At 37.7% G+C, this 20,250-nt stretch overlaps 1 pseudogene; it reads left to right on the top strand.

Annotated features, from left to right (window-relative positions):
* LOC122813913 overlaps nt 1-20,250 on the top strand; it is a 107,759-nt pseudogene that overhangs the window by 13,848 nt on the left and 73,661 nt on the right.

Here is a 20,250-nt window from a genome sequence, read left to right as displayed (position 1 = left end):
TGAGGATCTGTTCTTGGTCCTCTATTCTTCATTACTTTTACTAATCAACTCTACACCTCCTGCCCTCAGTCAACTCTCATCCAGTATGCTGATGACTCTATAGTTATCACCATTGCCGACACCCTCTCTGATGTAAATTCTATTACTCAGAAATCCTTCAACTCTGTTGAGTCCTGACTCTCTAAAAATCCTCTAATTCTGAGTCCTAAAAAATGAACTCTTACTTTTTCCTCTCCCAAAACCTTACATAACCTTAAATCCACTTTTGCTATTCACTCTCTAAGTGAAACACCTATCATAGTTGAACCCAACACTAAACTACTAGGGGTCTTGATAGATGACCAACTGAAATTTGATTTGCATGTTAATAATTGTATTAAGAAAATCCATCAAAAATGTGGCCTCTTGTGTAGAAATAAGTTCCTATCAAACAAAGCTAGTTTCCCTCTCCGTCTTATCTCCTACCAAGCCTTTTGTACAGCTCTCCAGTCCTGTCAACCTCCGAACCTCTGTCCTAAGTAAGCTGGAGAATACCTATAACAAACTGGCCAGATTTGCTGTGAATCAAAGCTATAGATCTCATCACTGCCTCTCTTTAAAACACTTTAAACTTTGAATTACCTCCCCAATTTCTTTCTCAGCTTCAGATTGTCCACACTGTCTTAAACCAACCAAATTTCTGTCCAAACCTGTCTCCTCTAATCTCTTTCTACACTCCTAGAACTCTTCAAAGCTCAGACCAAAACCTACTACAAATCTATAAACTTTAGAGCAAAGTTAGTCAAAATCTCTGTAGTCAACACCCTACCATCTGTTGGAACAAACTCCCATTGGAAATTAGATCACTTAAGCAATTCAGTGAGTTTAAATCACCCACCAAAGATTACTTAAAAAGTCACCGGTCTTGCCACTGTGCTCTCCCTCCATACACTGTCTCCCTCTCCTATTGTAGCACACTATCTACCTTTCATTGTTTTTATTTCTATTCTGTGTTAGCTCTGTTAGACATCTTGACTATCTAATTTTTTTCTGTTACTTGATCCAAAAATATTCTCTTCTTGTATACTGCCTCTGTGCTCCACACTAACAGCAACCTCCTTGACTGTATTTTAAACTTGATATACTGTATGATATACTTGCATATACTGTTCCTCCACATCTTTCATGTAATGTCAACATCCCTATGCTTTTAATGTTTTCTACTTAAAAATGTCAATGTTTTTCTTTTATATTGTTTTTGTCATTTTTACGGATACAATTACATTTTACTTGTACAATGTCATTTTAAATCTGTGGAACTTTTCTGCCTGGATCTGTGCTGAAAAAGGGCTGTCAGCTCAGCTGGACTAACCTGGTCAACAAATGTAAAATAAAAAAATAAATAAAATACGAGTGGAGAGGTGTTTTGGTACCGATTTTTTTTAAGAATAAGTTTGATGTGCAGAGCTGTAGTAACTGCAGAGAGATAAAATTGATCAGCCACAACATGAAGTTATGGGAAAGAGTAGTGGAAGCTAGACTAATAAGGGAAGTGATGATTAATTACCAACAATATGGTTTCATGCTGGGAAAGAGCACAACAGATGCAATGTTTGCTCTTAGGGTGTTGATGGAGAGGTATAGAGAGAAGGTCAGAAGCAGTCGCATTGTGTCTTTGTGGACTTAGAGAAAGCGTATGACAGGGTGCCTAGAGAGGAGTTGTGGTACGTATCTGGAGTGGCAGAGAAGTATGTAAGAGTGGTACAGGATATGTATGAGGGCAATGTGACAGTGGTGAGGTCTCCCGTAGGAGAGACAGATGCGTTCAAGGTGGAGGTGAGATCATATCACGGATCAGCTCTGAGTCCTTTGCAGTGGTGATGGACAGGTTGACAGATGAGATCACAGGAGTCACCATGGATTATGATGTTTGTGGATAATATTATGATCTGTAGTGAGAGTAGGGAGCAGGTTGAGTAGACCCTGGAGAGTTGGAGATATGCTCTAGAGAGGAGAGGAATGAAGGTCAGTAGGGCTAAGACAGAATGTTTGTGAATGAGAGGGAGGATAGAGGAATGATGAGGATGCAGGAAGCAGAATTGGTAAAGGTGGACGCATTTAAATGCTTAGTATCAACATTTCAGAGTAATGGTGAGTGTGGAAGTGAGCTGAAGAACAGAGCGCGGGCAGGGTGGAGTGGGTGGCTAAGTGATGTGTACCAGTAAGAGTGAAAGGAAAAGTCTGCAAAATGGTAGTGAGACCAGCTATGTTATATGGGTTGTAGGTGTAGTGGCACTGACAAAAAGACAGGCATCAGAGCTGGAGGTGGCAGAGTTGAAGTTTCTCTCTCTCATATGTAGTGGATGCAAAAAGTGTGCACACCTGTTCAAATGCCAAGTTTTTGTGATGAAAAAAAAATGAGACCACAATAAATCATTTCAAAACTTTTCTCACCTTTAACGTGACCTATAACCAGTACAATTCAATTGAAAAGCAAACAAATCTGTTAGGGGTAAATATATAAAAAATAAAAAACGTATAAGAAAGCTAGTCGCATAAGTGTGCACACTTAAACTAATACTTTGAAGCACCTTTTGATTTAATTACAGCATTCAGTCTTCTTGGGTAAGAGTCTGTCAGCATGGCACATCTTGACTTGAAAATATTTGCCCACTCTTCCTTGCAAAAGCACTCCAAATCTGTCAGATTGCAAGGGCATCTCTTGTGCACAGCCCTCTTCAGGTCACCCCACAGATCTTCTATTGGATTTAGGTCTGGGCTCTGGTTGGGCCATTCCAATACTTTAATTTTCTTCTGGTGAAGCATTTCTTTTGTTGATTTGGATGCATGCTTGGGGGTCATTGTCATGTTGAAAGGTGAAATTATTCTTCATCTTCAGCTTTCTAGCAGATGCCTGAAGGTTTTGGGCCAAACGTGACTGGTATTGGGAACTGTTCATAAGTTCCAGCTGAAGAACAGCAACCCCAAAGCATGACACTGCCACCATCATTCCTCACTGTGGAGAGTCACCCAACCCCAAAGCATGACACTGCCACCATCATTCCTCACTGTGGAGAGTCACCCAACCCCAAAGCATGACACTGCCACCATCATTCCTCACTGTGGAGAGTCACCCAACCCCAAAGCATGACACTGCCACCATCATTCCTCACTGTGGAGAGTCACCCAACCCCAAAGCATGACACTGCCACCATCATTCCTCACTGTGGAGAGTCACCCAACCCCAAAGCATGACACTGCCACCATCATTCCTCACTGTGGAGAGTCACCCAACCCCAAAGCATGACACTGCCACCATCATTCCTCACTGTGGAGAGTCACCCAACCCCAAAGCATGACACTGCCACCATCATTCCTCACTGTGGGGAGTAACACAACCCCAAAGCATGACACTGCCACCATCATTCCTCACTGTGGAGAGTCACCCAACCCCAAAGCATGACACTGCCACCATCATTCCTCACCGTGGGGATGGTGTTCTTTTGGTGATGAGAAGTGCTGTTTTTGCCCCAAACGTAACTTTTGGAATTGTGGCCAAAAAGTTAAATCTTGGTCTCATCAGACTATAACACATTTTCCCACATGTTTTTGGGAGGCTTGATGTATTGTTTTAAAATTTTAGCCGGGCCTGGATGGTTTTCTGTGTAAGAAAAGGCTTCCGTCTTGCAATGCTACCTCATAGCCCAGACATATGGAGAATACGGGAGACTGCTGTCACATGTAGTACACAACCACTACTTGCTGAAATTCCTGTAGCACTTTCAGTGTTGCTGTAGTTCTCATGGCAGCCTCCCTGACCAGTTTTCAACTGGTCTTTTCATTAGTTTTGGAGGGACATCCATTTCTTTGCAACGTCACTGTTGTCCCATATTTTCTCCACTTTTTGATGATTGTCTTCACTGTGTTCCATGGTATATCCAATAATGTGGAAATTTTTGGCAGCCTTCTCCTGACTAATACCTTTCAACAATGAGATCCCTTTGATGCTTACAATCTGTGAACCATGGCTTTTGCTGGTAGCAAGCAACTGAGTAAATGTCAGGATTGCACCCAAGAAGACTGAATGTTGTAATTAAATCAAAAGGTGCTGTAACAGAGTATTAGTTTAAGGGTGTGCACACTTATGCAACCAGCTTATTGTACATTTTTGTTTTTTATATTTTTCCCGAACAGATTTGTTTTTCAATTGAATTGTACAGGTTATAGGTCACATTAAAGGTCGGAAAAGTTTTGAAATTATTTATTGTGGTCTCATTTTATATATCACAAAAACCTGGCATTTATATCCACTGTGTGTATGTATGTGTGTGTGTATGTATATATATATAATATATATATATATATATATATATATATATATATCTATATCTAGGACATTTCACTGAATGAACATTTCACCGAAAGTTAAATTAGTGTGCATTTTTAACCGAAAACACAATTCACTGAAACACATTTCACCAAAAATGGTATATGGCCTTGTCCCCACTGTAGTGTGACCCTGGAGTTGGTATATATAGTAGGGGGGGTGTGGGGTGCGGAGCCCCCACATATTTTAAATGTGTTTCATTATATACATGCTTACTTGCAATTGCAATCTATTACTCTTATCTAAACATGATATATACTTGAAATATGTGGGGTGCCCCCCACACCCCTCTACTATATATACCAACTCCAGGGTCGCACTACAGTGGGGACAAGGCCATATACCATTTTCGGTGAATTGTGCTTCCGGAGATTTGTGTTAAGTGATATGAGTTTCGGTGAAATGTACATTCAGTGAAATGTCCTAGGTCTGATATATATATATATATATATATATATATATATATATATATATATATATATAGGTCTGCTATACATGATCAAAATTTCAAAAAGCCGAGACCATATGTTTGACTTTTGAAGTCTCGAACATGTAAAAAAAAAAAACCTGCCTACATGTTGCTAGCAGGGGGACAAGCTGTGCCCCCCAAACCCCCTCCTATTTAAATTGCACTATAGAGCAGAAAATGGAAATTTTCCCGTTCCGCGCTATAGTCAGCTGTCCGTTCAAAACATTTGAACTTCCAAAGGTCTCGGCCCTATGAAAGTCGACCTTTGGGAAGTTCGATCATCTGTAGGGGACCCATATAATATATAGATGCATTTTTATATATATATATATATATATATATATATATATATATATATATATATATATATGTATAGAAATATAATATATAGATATATAATATATAGATAGATCTAGATATATGCATATATAAATATCTTCATGTGATTTATATAATACAGTGTGTGTGTGTGTGTGTGTGTGTGTGTGTGTGTGTGTGTGTGTATGTATAATATATATATATATATATATATATATATATATATATATATATATATATATATATATATATATATGTATTTTGTTTATAATTTTGTTATTCATGATCACAAAGGTAGAATTTGAGCCTGGTTTGGTAACAGCTCAGATGTAAGATGAGGAAATTATTTTTTTACACAACCAAGTGTGGATGCCTGAGCAGCTCCACTGAGGTTGCCGTAGAGTAAAAAAATAAAATAAGTGGAATTCAGAATCCACAGGTCAGTCATAAATTAATACTAGGTAGTACCGGGTGATGTAGGATGCCTTAGTGTTAAAATATGTAGCTTATCCTGTTTGATAAGGAAATGAGAAAGTCATAGGCCATGAGCCCCTCAGCTGTTACCTGGCTCTGTTTGTGGCTGGATGACACAGGACATTGTTTTGCACAGTTTTACTTCTTAGTTTTTGTCCTCTCTTGTTGTAGTTATATAATAAAGATCACTTCCAATTTCAGGGTTTATCCCTCTTCTGTGCTTTCAACTTTAGATTATAGGATGTGTTCATTATGTTTTGTGTAAAATTGTTCATAAAATAAATATTAATTGCTCTTGACAATAACTTGTGGTTCTTAACATACAGACCACTGTCTGTGTATCTGTCAGTTACACTCCTCTTTCCAAATAAAGTTTTTAATAGACAATGTCAAAAGGAAAATAAATACCAGAAGTGCACAATAAATAACAAGTAATCCTGAAACGTTTTTTTTTTAATTATGTCCCTGCAACAATGTGCTGGCTTTCAGGATTTAATACACAACTATGTATTTTGTGCCCCCCCCCCCATATATAAAGTGATTATTACATTTTGCTGCCCTTATTTGTTTCTTAATTAATTTTAGTTTGTTAAAATCTACAGGACAAGCTGAAAACATCATTGTCATCCCTGGAACTAAAAGTCAGAGATCGTAAAGATTTACAAACCAAGAATGAGACAGAATTCCAGGAGATACAAGTAAGTAAATTGACTATGGTTTGTTCTGAATGTTTCCTGTACATGTGATCTGCAACAAAACTGCAGGAAGTAAGCATTATGCTTTGCAGGTCTGCATTGCTTTACTTTAATTTCATGGCATACACTATTAACTGAATGTAATTAGAGTATGTGAACTATCTGTTGGTTTTACTGTATTATATTTTTATGATTTGGGGCAGTGATGAAGAAATGAGTTATTTTGAAAGCCTAATGTGTCATGAGGTTATAATGTTTATGGAATTATGTTGACTGACTGAATATCTTTCACCCAAATGTAATTGGTCAAAAATGAAAAAAAAAAAGCCAAATACCACTTTCAGTGAACACTTTTTTTTTCAGGGACACAAGCCTATTTGCAACCCATGTTCAGTAGTCCCCTACAGGACCGGTGTTAGCATTCGGGGGGCCCCAGCAAATGTCACTTTCGGGGACCCCCTAAGCACTTCTAGTCTAAGTATCACTGCCCTCTTACCTAAGCACCCTTTTAGTTCACACTGCGAACTTCTAGGAGTATTACACACAGAATCACCTGTAGCTACAATGCTCTTACATTTTGTATAACACATGGCCCATCTCACAAAGGGACAGTTACTGGCATTTAGTTGCAACAATGATGCATTACAACAAGTCTATATACAGGTCTGGACTTGGGTGAAATGGCGAACTTGGTCAAATTTTTAGCCCCCCCCCCACACACACACACACACACACACACACACACACACACACACACACACACACACACACACACACACACACTCCATTCCTCCCATCTTGAGCTCCTCGTACCATGCACATTGTTTTGTCTTCATTTTTACACATTTTGAGTAACTCTTCAGTTTTTCAAACAGCTATAACTTTCTATCTGCTTTGAAGTGCATTTAATTTGTTTTTTTTTTTTCATTTTACATAACATTTTCATTAAATGGTGGCTTGAACAGAAATTAAGGAAATAAATTCACTGTTGTTCAGCTTTAGTTTTCTTTGCATCCTTTCAACATAACCTTTCTTGACCACGTCGGTACAGTAATAACCATTTAGGAATTAGGGCCCAAGAAACCATATGGTTGTTTATGCTCTGGGATGCATTTTAGAGCATTTTCCCAACATTTTAATCCAATGGTGGCCTAAAGAAAAGGCCTGAGTAAGAAAAAATGTAGTTTTTTTTATATTTTTATTCTTCCAAGAAAGATATAAGTTGTGCCAAAAGCTTAATGTTTGAGGTTGACAAAAAACAGTTGTTGTGAGGATACACAGGTCTTACCTGCCTCCCTAACCCTCGCAAAAAGACAATCACTGCTTATGCATTCCTCTGGTGTTGGATTGGGATAAATGCAGAGCATCATACTGCTACAGTCATGTATTTTACGTGGTTACTGACATACATATACATAGAATGTCTCCTCACCCCTAACCCCCATGGCAGCCACCTGTATATGTGTCTGATGTGTGATTGTGAGGAAAAATGAAAAAAAACTACTGATTCCAGTAATGTATTCTACTTTGCTGCTTCTAGACAATACACTGCCCCAACCCAAGCTATAGTAACCATTTTTGTACAATTCTGAGGTCTGTGAGAAAATTAAAAGGAACAATGACCACACTGTCCTTAGACAAAACACATCTAAGGTTTGACTATGATGAAAAGTAAAGAAGCAATAACCATACAGTCCCCCCCCACACACACACACATAAGCTACACAGCTTCCTGCACACACATCTGAGCAAGGCTGGTTTTAATATGGGTACAGTTGAGAGCAGAGGCCATCATCAGCTTTATCCTAACAGTGTCATATCACAGCCCTGTGAGAGCAGAGGCCATCATCAGCTTTATCCTAACAGTGTCATATCACAGCCCTGTGAGAGCAGAGGCCATCATCAGCTTTATCCTAACAGTGTCATATCACAGCCCTGTGAGAGCAGAGGCCATCATCAGCTTTATCCTAACAGTGTCATATCACAGCCCTGTGAGAGCAGAGACCATCATCAGCTTTATCCTAACAGTGTCCTATCACAGCCCTGTGAGAGCAGAGGCCATTGTCAGCTTTATCCTAACAGTGTCAAATCACAGCCCTATAAGAGCAGAGGCCACCATCAGCTTTATCCTAACAGTGTCATATCACAGCCCTGTGAGAGCAGAGGCCATCATCAGCTTTATCCTAACAGTGTCATATCACAGCCCTGTGAGAGCAGAGGCCATCATCAGCTTTATCCTAACAGTGTCATATCACAGCCCTGTGAGAGCAGAGGCCATCATCAGCTTTATCCTAACAGTGTCATATCACAGCCCTGTGAGAGCAGAGGCCGTCATCAGCTTTATCCTAACAGTGTCATATCACAGCCCTGTGAGAGCAGAGGCCATCATCGGCTTTATCCTAACAGTGTCATATCACAGCCCTGTGAGAGCAGAGGCCATCATCAGCTTTATCCTAACAGTGTCATATCACAGCCCTATAAGAGCAGAGGCCACCATCAGCTTTATCCTAACAGTGTCATATCACAGCCCTGTGAGAGTAGAGGCCATCATCAGCGTTATCCTAACAGTGTCATATCACAGCCCTCAGCTTTATCCTAACAGTGTCATATCATAGCCCTGTTCAGATTAAAGTGCATAATCAGAAAATTAATATTTTTCTCCTGATTTTCCCCCAATCAGCAACAGTCAATGATGATTAAGGAATGCCCCTGTATCCATATATATACTCTGGGGAGACTCCTAAAAGATCTAAGAGTCTGAATGTTGTGTGATATACTTTGTCTAATGTTTGAAACACAATTACTTGTTAGCTGCATCTTTTACTATACCTAGAAGAATTATGTATGTTTCCTGGCATTAATGGGTATGTACACAGATAAAAATGAGTGATATTTTACATACAAGCACTCTCTCTCTCTCTCTCACTCTCTCTCTCTCTCTCACACACACACACACACACACACACACACACACACACACACACACACACACACAGTAGCCATAGCGATACTAACTTGTACATATTTTTAGCGAGTAGCAATACATTGTGCAATGCTGGTGTGATTATATGGAATAGTGCCAGCATAGCTAACTGGAGTTTTGTAAAGAATGATATTCTTTGAATATCATACTGATGTGTACAAGATGCTTGTTACATGTGTATTGGAACTGTATGGCATTTGAATAGCAAACTGATTTGTACAGATGCTTATGTTACCAATGTATTGGAACTGTATGGCATTTGAACATCAAACTGATTTGTAAAGTTGCTAGTGTTGAAAAATGTATCAACAGTGGGTCCTGCTGGGCAGAGAAGGAACATGCATGTGAGACTGTATGTAAACATGTTAGCAAAGGACCCTTGAGAGCAGAGTTTAACCAGCTAGCTTACCTTAAGAAAAATAAGGGAAATGTAAATGAGCTGTTAAACTATTAAAATGGCATCCCACAGTGATGAGTAGTACTGGATACAGTAGATCTGGGAGAGACCATTGTCTAAAGAAGAGGAGAAGTACTGTAATTGTTTCATGGCTTCAAGACACTGTCATAAACATTCAGATGTGTGCTGTAGCTGTCTATGTTAAATTCCTGTCTCTGCTTCAAAGGGGGCTACTGTGGGAACATAGATTCAGGTGACTAGCTGCAGTCATCCCACCAGCCATCTTGGAAATTATGTTTTAGATATTACAGTGGGAATTCTCTGAGAACTGAGTATTTCATTTTGGGCCTGACAACAAGAAGGACCATTCACCACATCATCTGCCTTGCTCTATTAAGTAAATAGGAAATAGTAGTTCTCCGAGATTCAGTCAGGAAAATATAGTGAATCTTAGTTTAGATATTGTTTTTCTTTTTGTCTGAGTCTGTCCATCAGTGTTATTTTCAATATTTCCTGTGATTTGACCTCTGTCGTTTACTGTAAACATATATTCAGTATTTTCATGGTCTTTTATTTATTATTAAATAATTAATGATTATCAGCAATTCCTTTCCTTACTGAATCCAACTACCTGTCCAAAAAATATATATATATTATTATTAACTTTGATTGAAATACTTTTGATCAGTCTGTTTTACCTCTGTAATCTTCATGCATTCTATGTGTGTATATTAATCTTAGTTTGTTTACCTCTGTAATCTTCATGTAATCTATGTTTGTATATTAACCTTTGTGTAATCTGTATGAGGAGCTTTTCTCCCCAGGACTCCATTGAAAACGGGTTCTTCAGGCCCAATGGACTATCCTGGTTAAACAACTGCAAATAAATAAATAAATAAAATAAATAAATAAATATTAAATATATTTAAAAAAAATATTGTGGGTGGTCCTTTTTAGAAAGTATGTGACATTTGAGAGTGCTTATATTTATTTGGTGACACTGTGTGGGACACTCCAGAAGCCTAGTTGTCTTGGTCAACTACTACCATTTGTATTGGTATTAATATTGCACAGTATATTTGGACACCCTTTATTAAGAGCCTTAGAGTAGCTGATTGTGGAGTGTCTGGTGGCAGTGATAACTACCTTATACTCTGGGCAGAAGGCGACACAGCAGGTAAATCTGTGCCAGCCTTTCCCAGGTGTGTCTGTGTGTGTTTGTGAAGAATAAAATCTCAGTGCGTGTTCATGTGTGTGTGAGGAATCAAATCAGTGTGTGTGTGTGTGTGTGTGTGTGTGTGTGTGTGTGTGTGTGTGTAGCTACTTGGAGCAGGGACATGAAGCACTGGGTTCACAGAGAGGGTGCTGGAGGACTTGGCTTGGACAATCCGGCTGAAGACCTAACCCTACAGCTGTACTAGTGGGGAGTCTTACTGGGCACCTGGGGGAGACAGATTTAGAGAAATCCAGACCCCAGGCTGACTGTGTTACCTGTGTGCCCTTAAGAGAAATTGTACTTGGTGCAGATAGCTGCATCTGGAAATAGCATATCTGTTTCTCTCAAAGTGAATGGCCTCCCATCACTGGTGAGGATTCAGGCTCCTTTATTACTGGCCCAGTGAGGGGTCGTCACATATTGGTGGCACTGGTGGGTGTCACAGCTGGTATTGCCACATCAGACCAATGACTGCTGTGTAGCAGTTGTCATACAGCAGCAGGGATAAATCAACTTTCTTTACCTCATTGAGGAGTAATTTATAGCTGTCACTGTACCTGATTTCACAGACCTTCCCTGATTTTGCTTATAATTTTGCTTTGTCTTTCAAAAGAGTTTGATTTGCTGGTAAATCATTCAGGATTACAGACAGTTAGTAAATCCAGACATCAGAGTTTTATATTTCTTGTTGTCCAAAAAATGCACGCTGATTCAAAAGGTGTTATTCTGTTAATGTTGTTAGTGAATTAGAGTAATATTTAAAATGTATTCCTGATTTAGAGCTTTATTCTGCAATTATTTTTGGCACTGCACTGAATTCTTCAGCATAGAAGTTGAGAGTTATAGTGTCTGGCATTTTGCTAGTATTTATAAACCTCCTTAAAAAAGAAACCAATCCCTGCAGAGTCGAAGTATCAGCTCTTCAAAAAATCCAGGGTTTGCACTGAGATCAGTCACTGTGGGCTGCTGATCTGTTTAGTGCTTATCTTGCTCATGTTCATTAGTATCCTTAGTGCTTATCTTGCTCATGTTCATTAGTATCCTTAGTGCTTATCTTGCTCATGTTCATTAGTATCCTTAGTGCTTATCTTGCTCATGTTCATTAGTGTCCTTAGTGCTTATCTTGCTCATGTTCATTAGTATCCTTAGTGCTTATCTTGCTCATGTTCATTAGTATCCTTAGTGCTTATCTTGCTCATGTTCATTAGTATCCTTAGTGCTTATCCTGCTCATGTTCATTAGTATCCTTAGTGCTTATCTTGCTCATGTTCATTAGTATCCTTAGTGCTTATCCTGCTCATGTTCATTAGTATCCTTAGTGCTTATCTTGCTCATGTTCATTAGTATCCTTAGTGCTTATCTTGCTCATGTTCATTAGTATCCTTAGTGCTTATCCTGCTCATGTTCATTAGTATCCTTAGTGCTTATCTTGCTCATGTTCATTAGTATCCTTAGTGCTTATCTTGCTCATGTTCATTAGTATCCTTAGTGCTTATCTTGCTCATGTTCATTAGTATCCTTAGTGCTTATCTTGCTCATGTTCATTAGTATCCTTAGTGCTTATCTTGCTCATGTTCATTAGTATCCTTAGTGCTTATCCTGCTCATGTTCATTAGTATCCTTAGTGCTTATCTTGCTCATGTTCATTAGTATCCTTAGTGCTTATCTTGCTCATGTTCATTAGTATCCTTAGTGCTTATCCTGCTCATGTTCATTAGTATCCTTAGTGCTTATCCTGCTCATGTTCATTAGTATCCTTAGTGCTTATCTTGCTCATGTTCATTAGTATCCTTAGTGCTTATCTTGCTCATGTTCATTAGTATCCTTAGTGCTTATCTTGCTCATGTTCATTAGTATCCTTAGTGCTTATCTTGCTCATGTTCATTAGTATCCTTAGTGCTTATCTTGCTCATGTTCATTAGTATCCTTAGTGCTTATCTTGCTCATGTTCATTAGTATCCTTAGTGCTTATCCTGCTCATGTTCATTAGTATCCTTAGTGCTTATCTTGCTCATGTTCATTAGTATCCTTAGTGCTTATCTTGCTCATGTTCACTAGTATCCTTAGTGCTTATCCTGCTCATGTTCATTAGTATCCTTAGTGCTTATCTTGCTCATGTTCACTAGTATCCTTAGTGCTTATCTTGCTCATGTTCATTAGTATCCTTAGTATCCTTAGTGCTTATCTTGCTCATGTTCATTAGTATCCTTAGTGCTTATCTTGCTCATGTTCATTAGTATCCTTAGTGCTTATCTTGCTCATGTTCATTAGTATCCTTAGTGCTTATCTTGCTCATGTTCATTAGTATCCTTAGTGCTTATCTTGCTCATGTTCACTAGTATCCTTAGTGCTTATCTTGCTCATGTTCATTAGTATCCTTAGTGCTTATCCTGCTCATGTTCATTAGTATCCTTAGTGCTTATCTTGCTCATGTTCATTAGTATCCTTAGTGCTTATCCTGCTCATGTTCACTAGTATCCTTAGTGCTTATCCTGCTCATGTTCATTAGTATCCTTAGTGCTTATCTTGCTCATGTTCACTAGTATCCTTAGTGCTTATCCTGCTCATGTTCATTAGTATCCTTAGTGCTTATCTTTCTCATGTTCATTGGTATCCTTAGTGCTTATCTTGCTCATGTTCATTAGTATCCTTAGTGCTTATCCTGCTCATGTTCATTAGTATCCTTAGTGCTTATCTTTCTCATGTTCATTAGTATCCTTAGTGCTTATCTTGCTCATGTTCATTAGTATCCTTAGTGCTTATCTTGCTCATGTTCACTAGTATCCTTAGTGCTTATCTTGCTCATGTTCATTAGTATCCTTAGTGCTTATCTTGCTCATGTTCACTAGTATCCTTAGTGCTTATCCTGCTCATGTTCATTAGTATCCTTAGTGCTTATCTTGCTCATGTTCACTAGTATCCTTAGTGCTTATCTTGCTCATGTTCACTAGTATCCTTAGTGCTTATCCTGCTCATGTTCATTAGTATCCTTAGTGCTTATCTTGCTCATGTTCATTAGTATCCTTAGTGCTTATCTTGCTCATGTTCATTAGTATCCTTAGTGCTTATCTTGCTCATGTTCACTAGTATCCTTAGTGCTTATCCTGCTCATGTTCATTAGTATCCTTAGTGCTTATCCTGCTCATGTTCATTAGTATCCTTAGTGCTTATCCTGCTCATGTTCATTAGTATCCTTAGTGCTTATCTTGCTCATGTTCATTAGTATCCTTAGTGCTTATCTTGCTCATGTTCATTAGTATCCTTAGTGCTTATCCTGCTCATGTTCATTAGTATCCTTGGTGCTTATCTTGCTCATGTTCATTAGTATCCTTAGTGCTTATCCTGCTCATGTTCATTAGTATCCTTAGTGCTTATCTTGCTCATGTTCATTAGTATCCTTAGTGCTTATCCTGCTCATGTTCATTAGTATCCTTAGTGCTTATCCTGCTCATGTTCATTAGTGCTTATCTTGCTCATGTTCATTAGTATCCTTAGTGCTTATCTTGCTCATGTTCATTAGTATCCTTAGTGCTTATCTTGTGCATGTTCATTAGTATCCTTAGTGCTTATCTTGCTCATGTTCATTAGTATCCTTAGTGCTTATCTTGCTCATGTTCACTAGTATCCTTAGTGCTTATCTTGCTCATGTTCATTAGTATCCTTAGTGCTTATCCTGCTCATGTTCACTAGTATCCTTAGTGCTTATCCTGCTCATGTTCATTAGTATCCTTAGTGCTTATCTTGCTCATGTTCATTAGTATCCTTAGTGCTTATCTTGCTCATGTTCATTAGTATCCTTAGTGCTTATCTTGCTCATGTTCATTAGTATCCTTAGTGCTTATCCTGCTCATGTTCATTAGTATCCTTAGTGCTTATCTTGCTCATGTTCATTAGTATCCTTAGTGCTTATCTTGCTCATGTTCATTAGTATCCTTAGTGCTTATCTTGCTCATGTTCATTAGTATCCTTAGTGCTTATCTTGCTCATGTTCATTAGTATCCTTAGTGCTTATCCTGCTCATGTTCATTAGTATCCTTGGTGCTTATCTTGCTCATGTTCATTAGTATCCTTAGTGCTTATCCTGCTCATGTTCATTAGTATCCTTAGTGCTTATCTTGCTCATGTTCATTAGTATCCTTAGTGCTTATCTTGCTCATGTTCATTAGTATCCTTAGTGCTTATCCTGCTCATGTTCATTAGTATCCTTAGTGCTTATCTTGCTCATGTTCATTAGTATCTTTATCCTAACAGGGTCATATCACCTCCCTGTTCAGGTTAAAGTGCATAATCAAGAAAGTAATACATTTTTTATTCTCATTTTCCCACACCAGCAGCAGCTTCTGTGGGGCCCCCACACAGTCAAGGATGATTAAGGCCCCCTCCCTGCAGCCATGGGTATTGCAGGTACCTAAAGCTGGCAGTGTTGTTAGTTTTAGTGGAGGCAGTGTTGTTAGTTTTAGGGAGATAGTGTCCACCAGCAGGGTTTAACTAAGCCAAGGGCAGTATGTCAGTGAGAAAATATTTAATGGAATTGTGAAGCAAGTTACTTGATAAAACACTGTTACTATAAGCAGAGTTGTCTTTCTTTGAATTTTAAAGGAGCTACAAATAAGAATTATTACCCACCTATTAATTAAGTATTAAGTATACCAGATTGTTGTACTTGCTTTTGTTGGTTTGACAGACATGTTACAAAATATCAGAATAAGATAACTTGCATAATTAAAGGACAAGGAATGGGAGCCTCCAGAAGGTTTTGTTTCTGAAGTTTCTGATTTAAGTGGGGGGTTGATTATGAGGGAGTATAATAAAATTGAGGTTAATAATGTTTTAAATGTGACCCCCTCCCTGAAGAACAATGAGGCAAGGCCATACTTTTCTGAACAGAATACATCTCCTTATAATAGGCGATCTATTACAGATTTGAATAGGACAGTTTCCATCCCTGTGTTCTATACAAATGATACTAAGGCTGTTGCAAAAGTAATTAGTAAACACTGGGGAATTTTGACTGCTGACCCCACGATAAAAGGAATTGTAGGAGATACCCCCATTTTAACTATAAGAATAAAAGTGTTGGAAAAGATTGCTTTGCTACCCTAAAACACTTTCTGGCAGTACATGCAAGGCTTGCAATGTCATACAACCTTGTGGGAGATGTAACTACTGTTGTTATATAGACATCAGTGGTTTCTTTATACATCCAGACACATGACAGAAATTTGTATTTAAGGTTGCAGCCAACTGCTTGACCTCACATGTTCTGTATTTGACTTACTGTTTACAATGTAAAGTTTTTTATGTTGACAAAACTGATAGAATGTTAAAGGATAGAGTTAGGGAACATATATATAGCATTCGTACTTGTTCGGCCAACAATGTTTTGTCGAAACATGTGAAGGATACTGATGAAAAACATACTTTAGGTTTAACCACATCCGTCACTAGAAACCTAAGTTTGCATGAAGGGGGATGTTCAGAATTTTACTGAGACATTGGAAGTCAAATAGATTATTCGTTTAAGAGCTGACCAAGGTAGGGATTTAAATGACAAGGTCCCTTTAAAACCTATTTTAAAGGGATGCAGCCTTAGGACATAATATTTCATTGTGTTTTATGTGTTTGTTTATTCTACTCGGGTTGAGATGTGTTTTGATATGTTTTTATATATGTATATATTTGCTATATATATATTTTTTTTTATTTTAGTGAGTTATTGATGGGAAATGCTTCATGATATTTGCTTAATTGGACTGTTGTTGGGGATGGTTCTGTTCTCTGATTGGCTGTCAATGATTTGTATTTGATATAAATTGATAGTTGATGATGATGGTAATGTTTTATGGTCTGAAGAAGCCATTATGAAAGTGCTTAGCAGTTATATATTTTTGTTTTACTTATTAAATGATGTATTTTATGACCCATTGGATTTTGTTTTATTCCATTGTTGTTATCAGTTTTTGTGCTATAAGACAAGGTCAGTTGTAATAAATTATCGACCATGTTAAGTTTTCTTGAGTGAGTTTGTAATCCTCTGGGAGGCGATATATACAAAATGCTTAAGAATTTGGTTAGGCAATATGGTTGAAAGCTCTGTAACATATGATGAGATAAAAAGGGTATTGCAAGATGTTTTAAAGGTGGAAGTTGACAGGATTAGAATTGGATCAAAGGGTGCAGGCTTTGCACTTTTATATTCTGCCCTTGTTACTGTATTCTTTCAATCATTTACAGTCAGTGCCCTGAGAATTTTTTGAAGGCAGTTAAGAATATAATGAGAAATTTTATTTAGGATGGTGGTAGAGCAAGTATCCCATGGGAGAAGCAAATACTATCTAACGATGTAGAAGGATAAAAGTGTTACAGATCCTTATTTATATATTAATGCTGTGGAGTTTAAATTATTGTATTTAACTATGAGATCTCATGGGGTCTATATTACATTGTCAAAAGCCAGCAGTAGTGAACGCTGAGAATATCGAACGTGTAAACGGAAATCTCCGTAAGGGGAGATTTCCATTTACTTCAATGTAGAGCGGTCTCGGAGTTGGTATATTTAAGTAGCAGGGGGGTGGGGGGGTGCAGAGGGGCTTGCCTATACCCTTTAGTTTTATTTATTTTTTTTATTTATTTTTATGAACATTCAATGTTTTAATAGTTTGATCAATAAAGGTTGACTTTTAGTGATTTGAACTATTAAACATTCGATGTTCTGATATAGATGCGATCTTATGATGCCAAATAAAGGAAATTAACAAGTTTGACTGGTACTGTGGTGAAATGTTTATGTAATAATTTGTTTAGCAGTATTATGGAAGGAGAAAGGATCCCTTGTGTATGTCGATGCTGGGTTTGGAGACCTTTGATAAAAATTTTTAGTTTCCCCAGAAATTAGTCCATGCTTGAATTTGATCTTACATGTTGTAATGTAGGACTTTAAAAGCAGATTGATATATGGAGGTGGGAGGCCATATGAACTGTTGTGCCTTTCTGATATTATTGGTTTAGGGTGCTTGATCTCAAGTTCACCAGACGTTTAACTGCACAGTGCTTTAGGAATAGGATATGAAGGGATGGTTGGTTGCTCTTCTGGTTTAACCTTCTTTTTTGCAGGATGGGAAAGCCCTCTACATCCCTGAACTTGTAACACTGAGATCACCATAGCATGAAGAAAAGGGAATATCCCGATAAGTCGCCATCTTGAACTTGGTGTGTGTGTGTGTGTGTGTGTGTGTGTGTGTGTGTGTGTATACATATATATATATAAATATGTATGTGTGTATATATATATATATATATATATATATATATATATATATATATATATATATATATATATATATATATATATATATATTTACATATATATATATATATATATATATATATATATATATATATTTATATACATATATATTTCTACACACACATATATATATATATATATATATATATATATATATATATATATATACACACACACACACACACATCCATTGTTCGATCATTCAGTCTCCGTGTTTCAAGACTCACTCTAGTGGATCTGGTACTGAGGAGACAAGCCACCAGGCCAACTACAAGAGTGCCCTAACAGTACTAAAACTACAATAGTGGTCAGTGGGTGGGGGAAACCATGGAAGGAAAGACGAGTCGGAGGGACAAGTATGTTTGTGTGTGTGTTTGGATAGTTACTAGTGTTGGTGTGGAAAAGTGACTGTAGGGAGGATGCCATTGCCTACATGAGCCACAGTTTGCTACTGTAACATGCAGGTCAGCAATGATCAGTAACAATCGACATGTTGTAGTAGTAATTATGATTTAGAAACATGGAAATTAGCCAATTCTGAGGTCTTGCCCATTGCTGCTGACATGTCTCTGAATCGTAAATTAGCCATGATCAGAGCAGGGCCTGCTTAATTCTTTCATGAATTTCCTGGCTTGTTGTTTATAATAATTATTACTAAGAAGGTTATTACAAAGAAATGGAAAACAGATCCATTTCCATATTTATTAACAATGTAGTGGAGATGGATGAATAGGTTAAAAGGGAGACTGATACGGCTAAAAAGATTTCATGGATTAAATGTTGCTAGGTGGCTGCTGCTGCGTTATGTATAAAGGAGTACTTTGACAAATGAAAATAAGGGTTGTTTTATGTAATGTGTTTGAAAGGAAACTTGCTATTAAGTGAAAAAAATGTTCTACCTTTTTGCTGTACTGCATTAGCTTGGTATTTTTGATTTTTAAAGTTTGGGGCACTGACTAACTTTTTTGAATGCAATACTCATGTTCTGGGATGTCTCATAACTTCTTTGCTCAAGAATTCAGGAAACAGCCAAGCATAATGCCTCCCAAAATTAAGGTTACTTTTTAAATATTACTCTAATTCACTTACAGAGTTAATGGAAAGACTTGTTTTATATCGACATGCATCTTCTGAGCAGTAAGAATTATGAAACTCTAATTTCAGGCGTTATTGACTTTAATCCTCAATGACTTTACAGAAAATCAGTAATTTGCAAAGGACAATATCGGGGACATTTGAGAGGTATGCCTTCTGGTAGCAGAAGTATAGATTTTTTTTTTTTTTGTTAAGTAACTTATGCATTATAGCTGCACTGTATGACTTCTTTATATGGTTATCTTTGCTGAATGCATTGAAAATGTCATCTTTTAAAATGGTTATTCTTAATATTGGTAAAATAAGATGTTGTTAGTGTGCTGCAAGTGCTGTTTCCAATCAGGTTTGGCAAAGTTTCTATGAATAGCACCTGTTATGATGGAAATGTACAATTAATGGGTGCAGTCTGATATGGGGTGGGTAAAAAATGAGGACATAATATTGTAATGTTGTGCTGCTTCAAGTGATATATTTGATGAGGGTTGTAGTAATTTAGTGTGTGGCCGATCCTGACAGTATCATATTGTTTTGCTTTGAATGTAATAATGTTGAACTTTGGTAAATATTTTCTATTATAGGCTCATAGGACGTTATTAGGCTATTAGCCCTGAGACCCCTACAAGCCTAGCCAAGAATTTTGCCCATGTTCCAGCAAGTCTGCATCCATTGCCCCTGTTCAGTAGGGACATGGGTGGAATCCCAGGGATGTATTTTCTGTTCCCTGTCCGGTTATCCAGGTTGCACTTAAAAAGGGATAATGAGGTACTCTGCTTGACGTGAAGAAGGAGTCTATTCCACAGAAGTAGGAGTCTCTGGGACACAAATCTGTCCTGCCAACAGGTCCTATTGATGTCACAAACCTGGTTGAGGTCGCACATGTGGGTTACTTGAGTGGAGCTTGACTTGCGGATATGCACCACTCCCTTCAACA

Source organism: Protopterus annectens, chromosome 10.part0 (genome assembly GCF_019279795.1).
Source record: "Protopterus annectens isolate FY-2018-M chromosome 10.part0, PAN1.0, whole genome shotgun sequence".
Classification (NCBI taxonomy): domain Eukaryota; kingdom Metazoa; phylum Chordata; order Ceratodontiformes; family Protopteridae; genus Protopterus; species Protopterus annectens.
The sequence above is the reverse complement of the archived record's forward strand: the minus strand, read 5'-3'. Positions and strand labels throughout refer to the sequence as shown.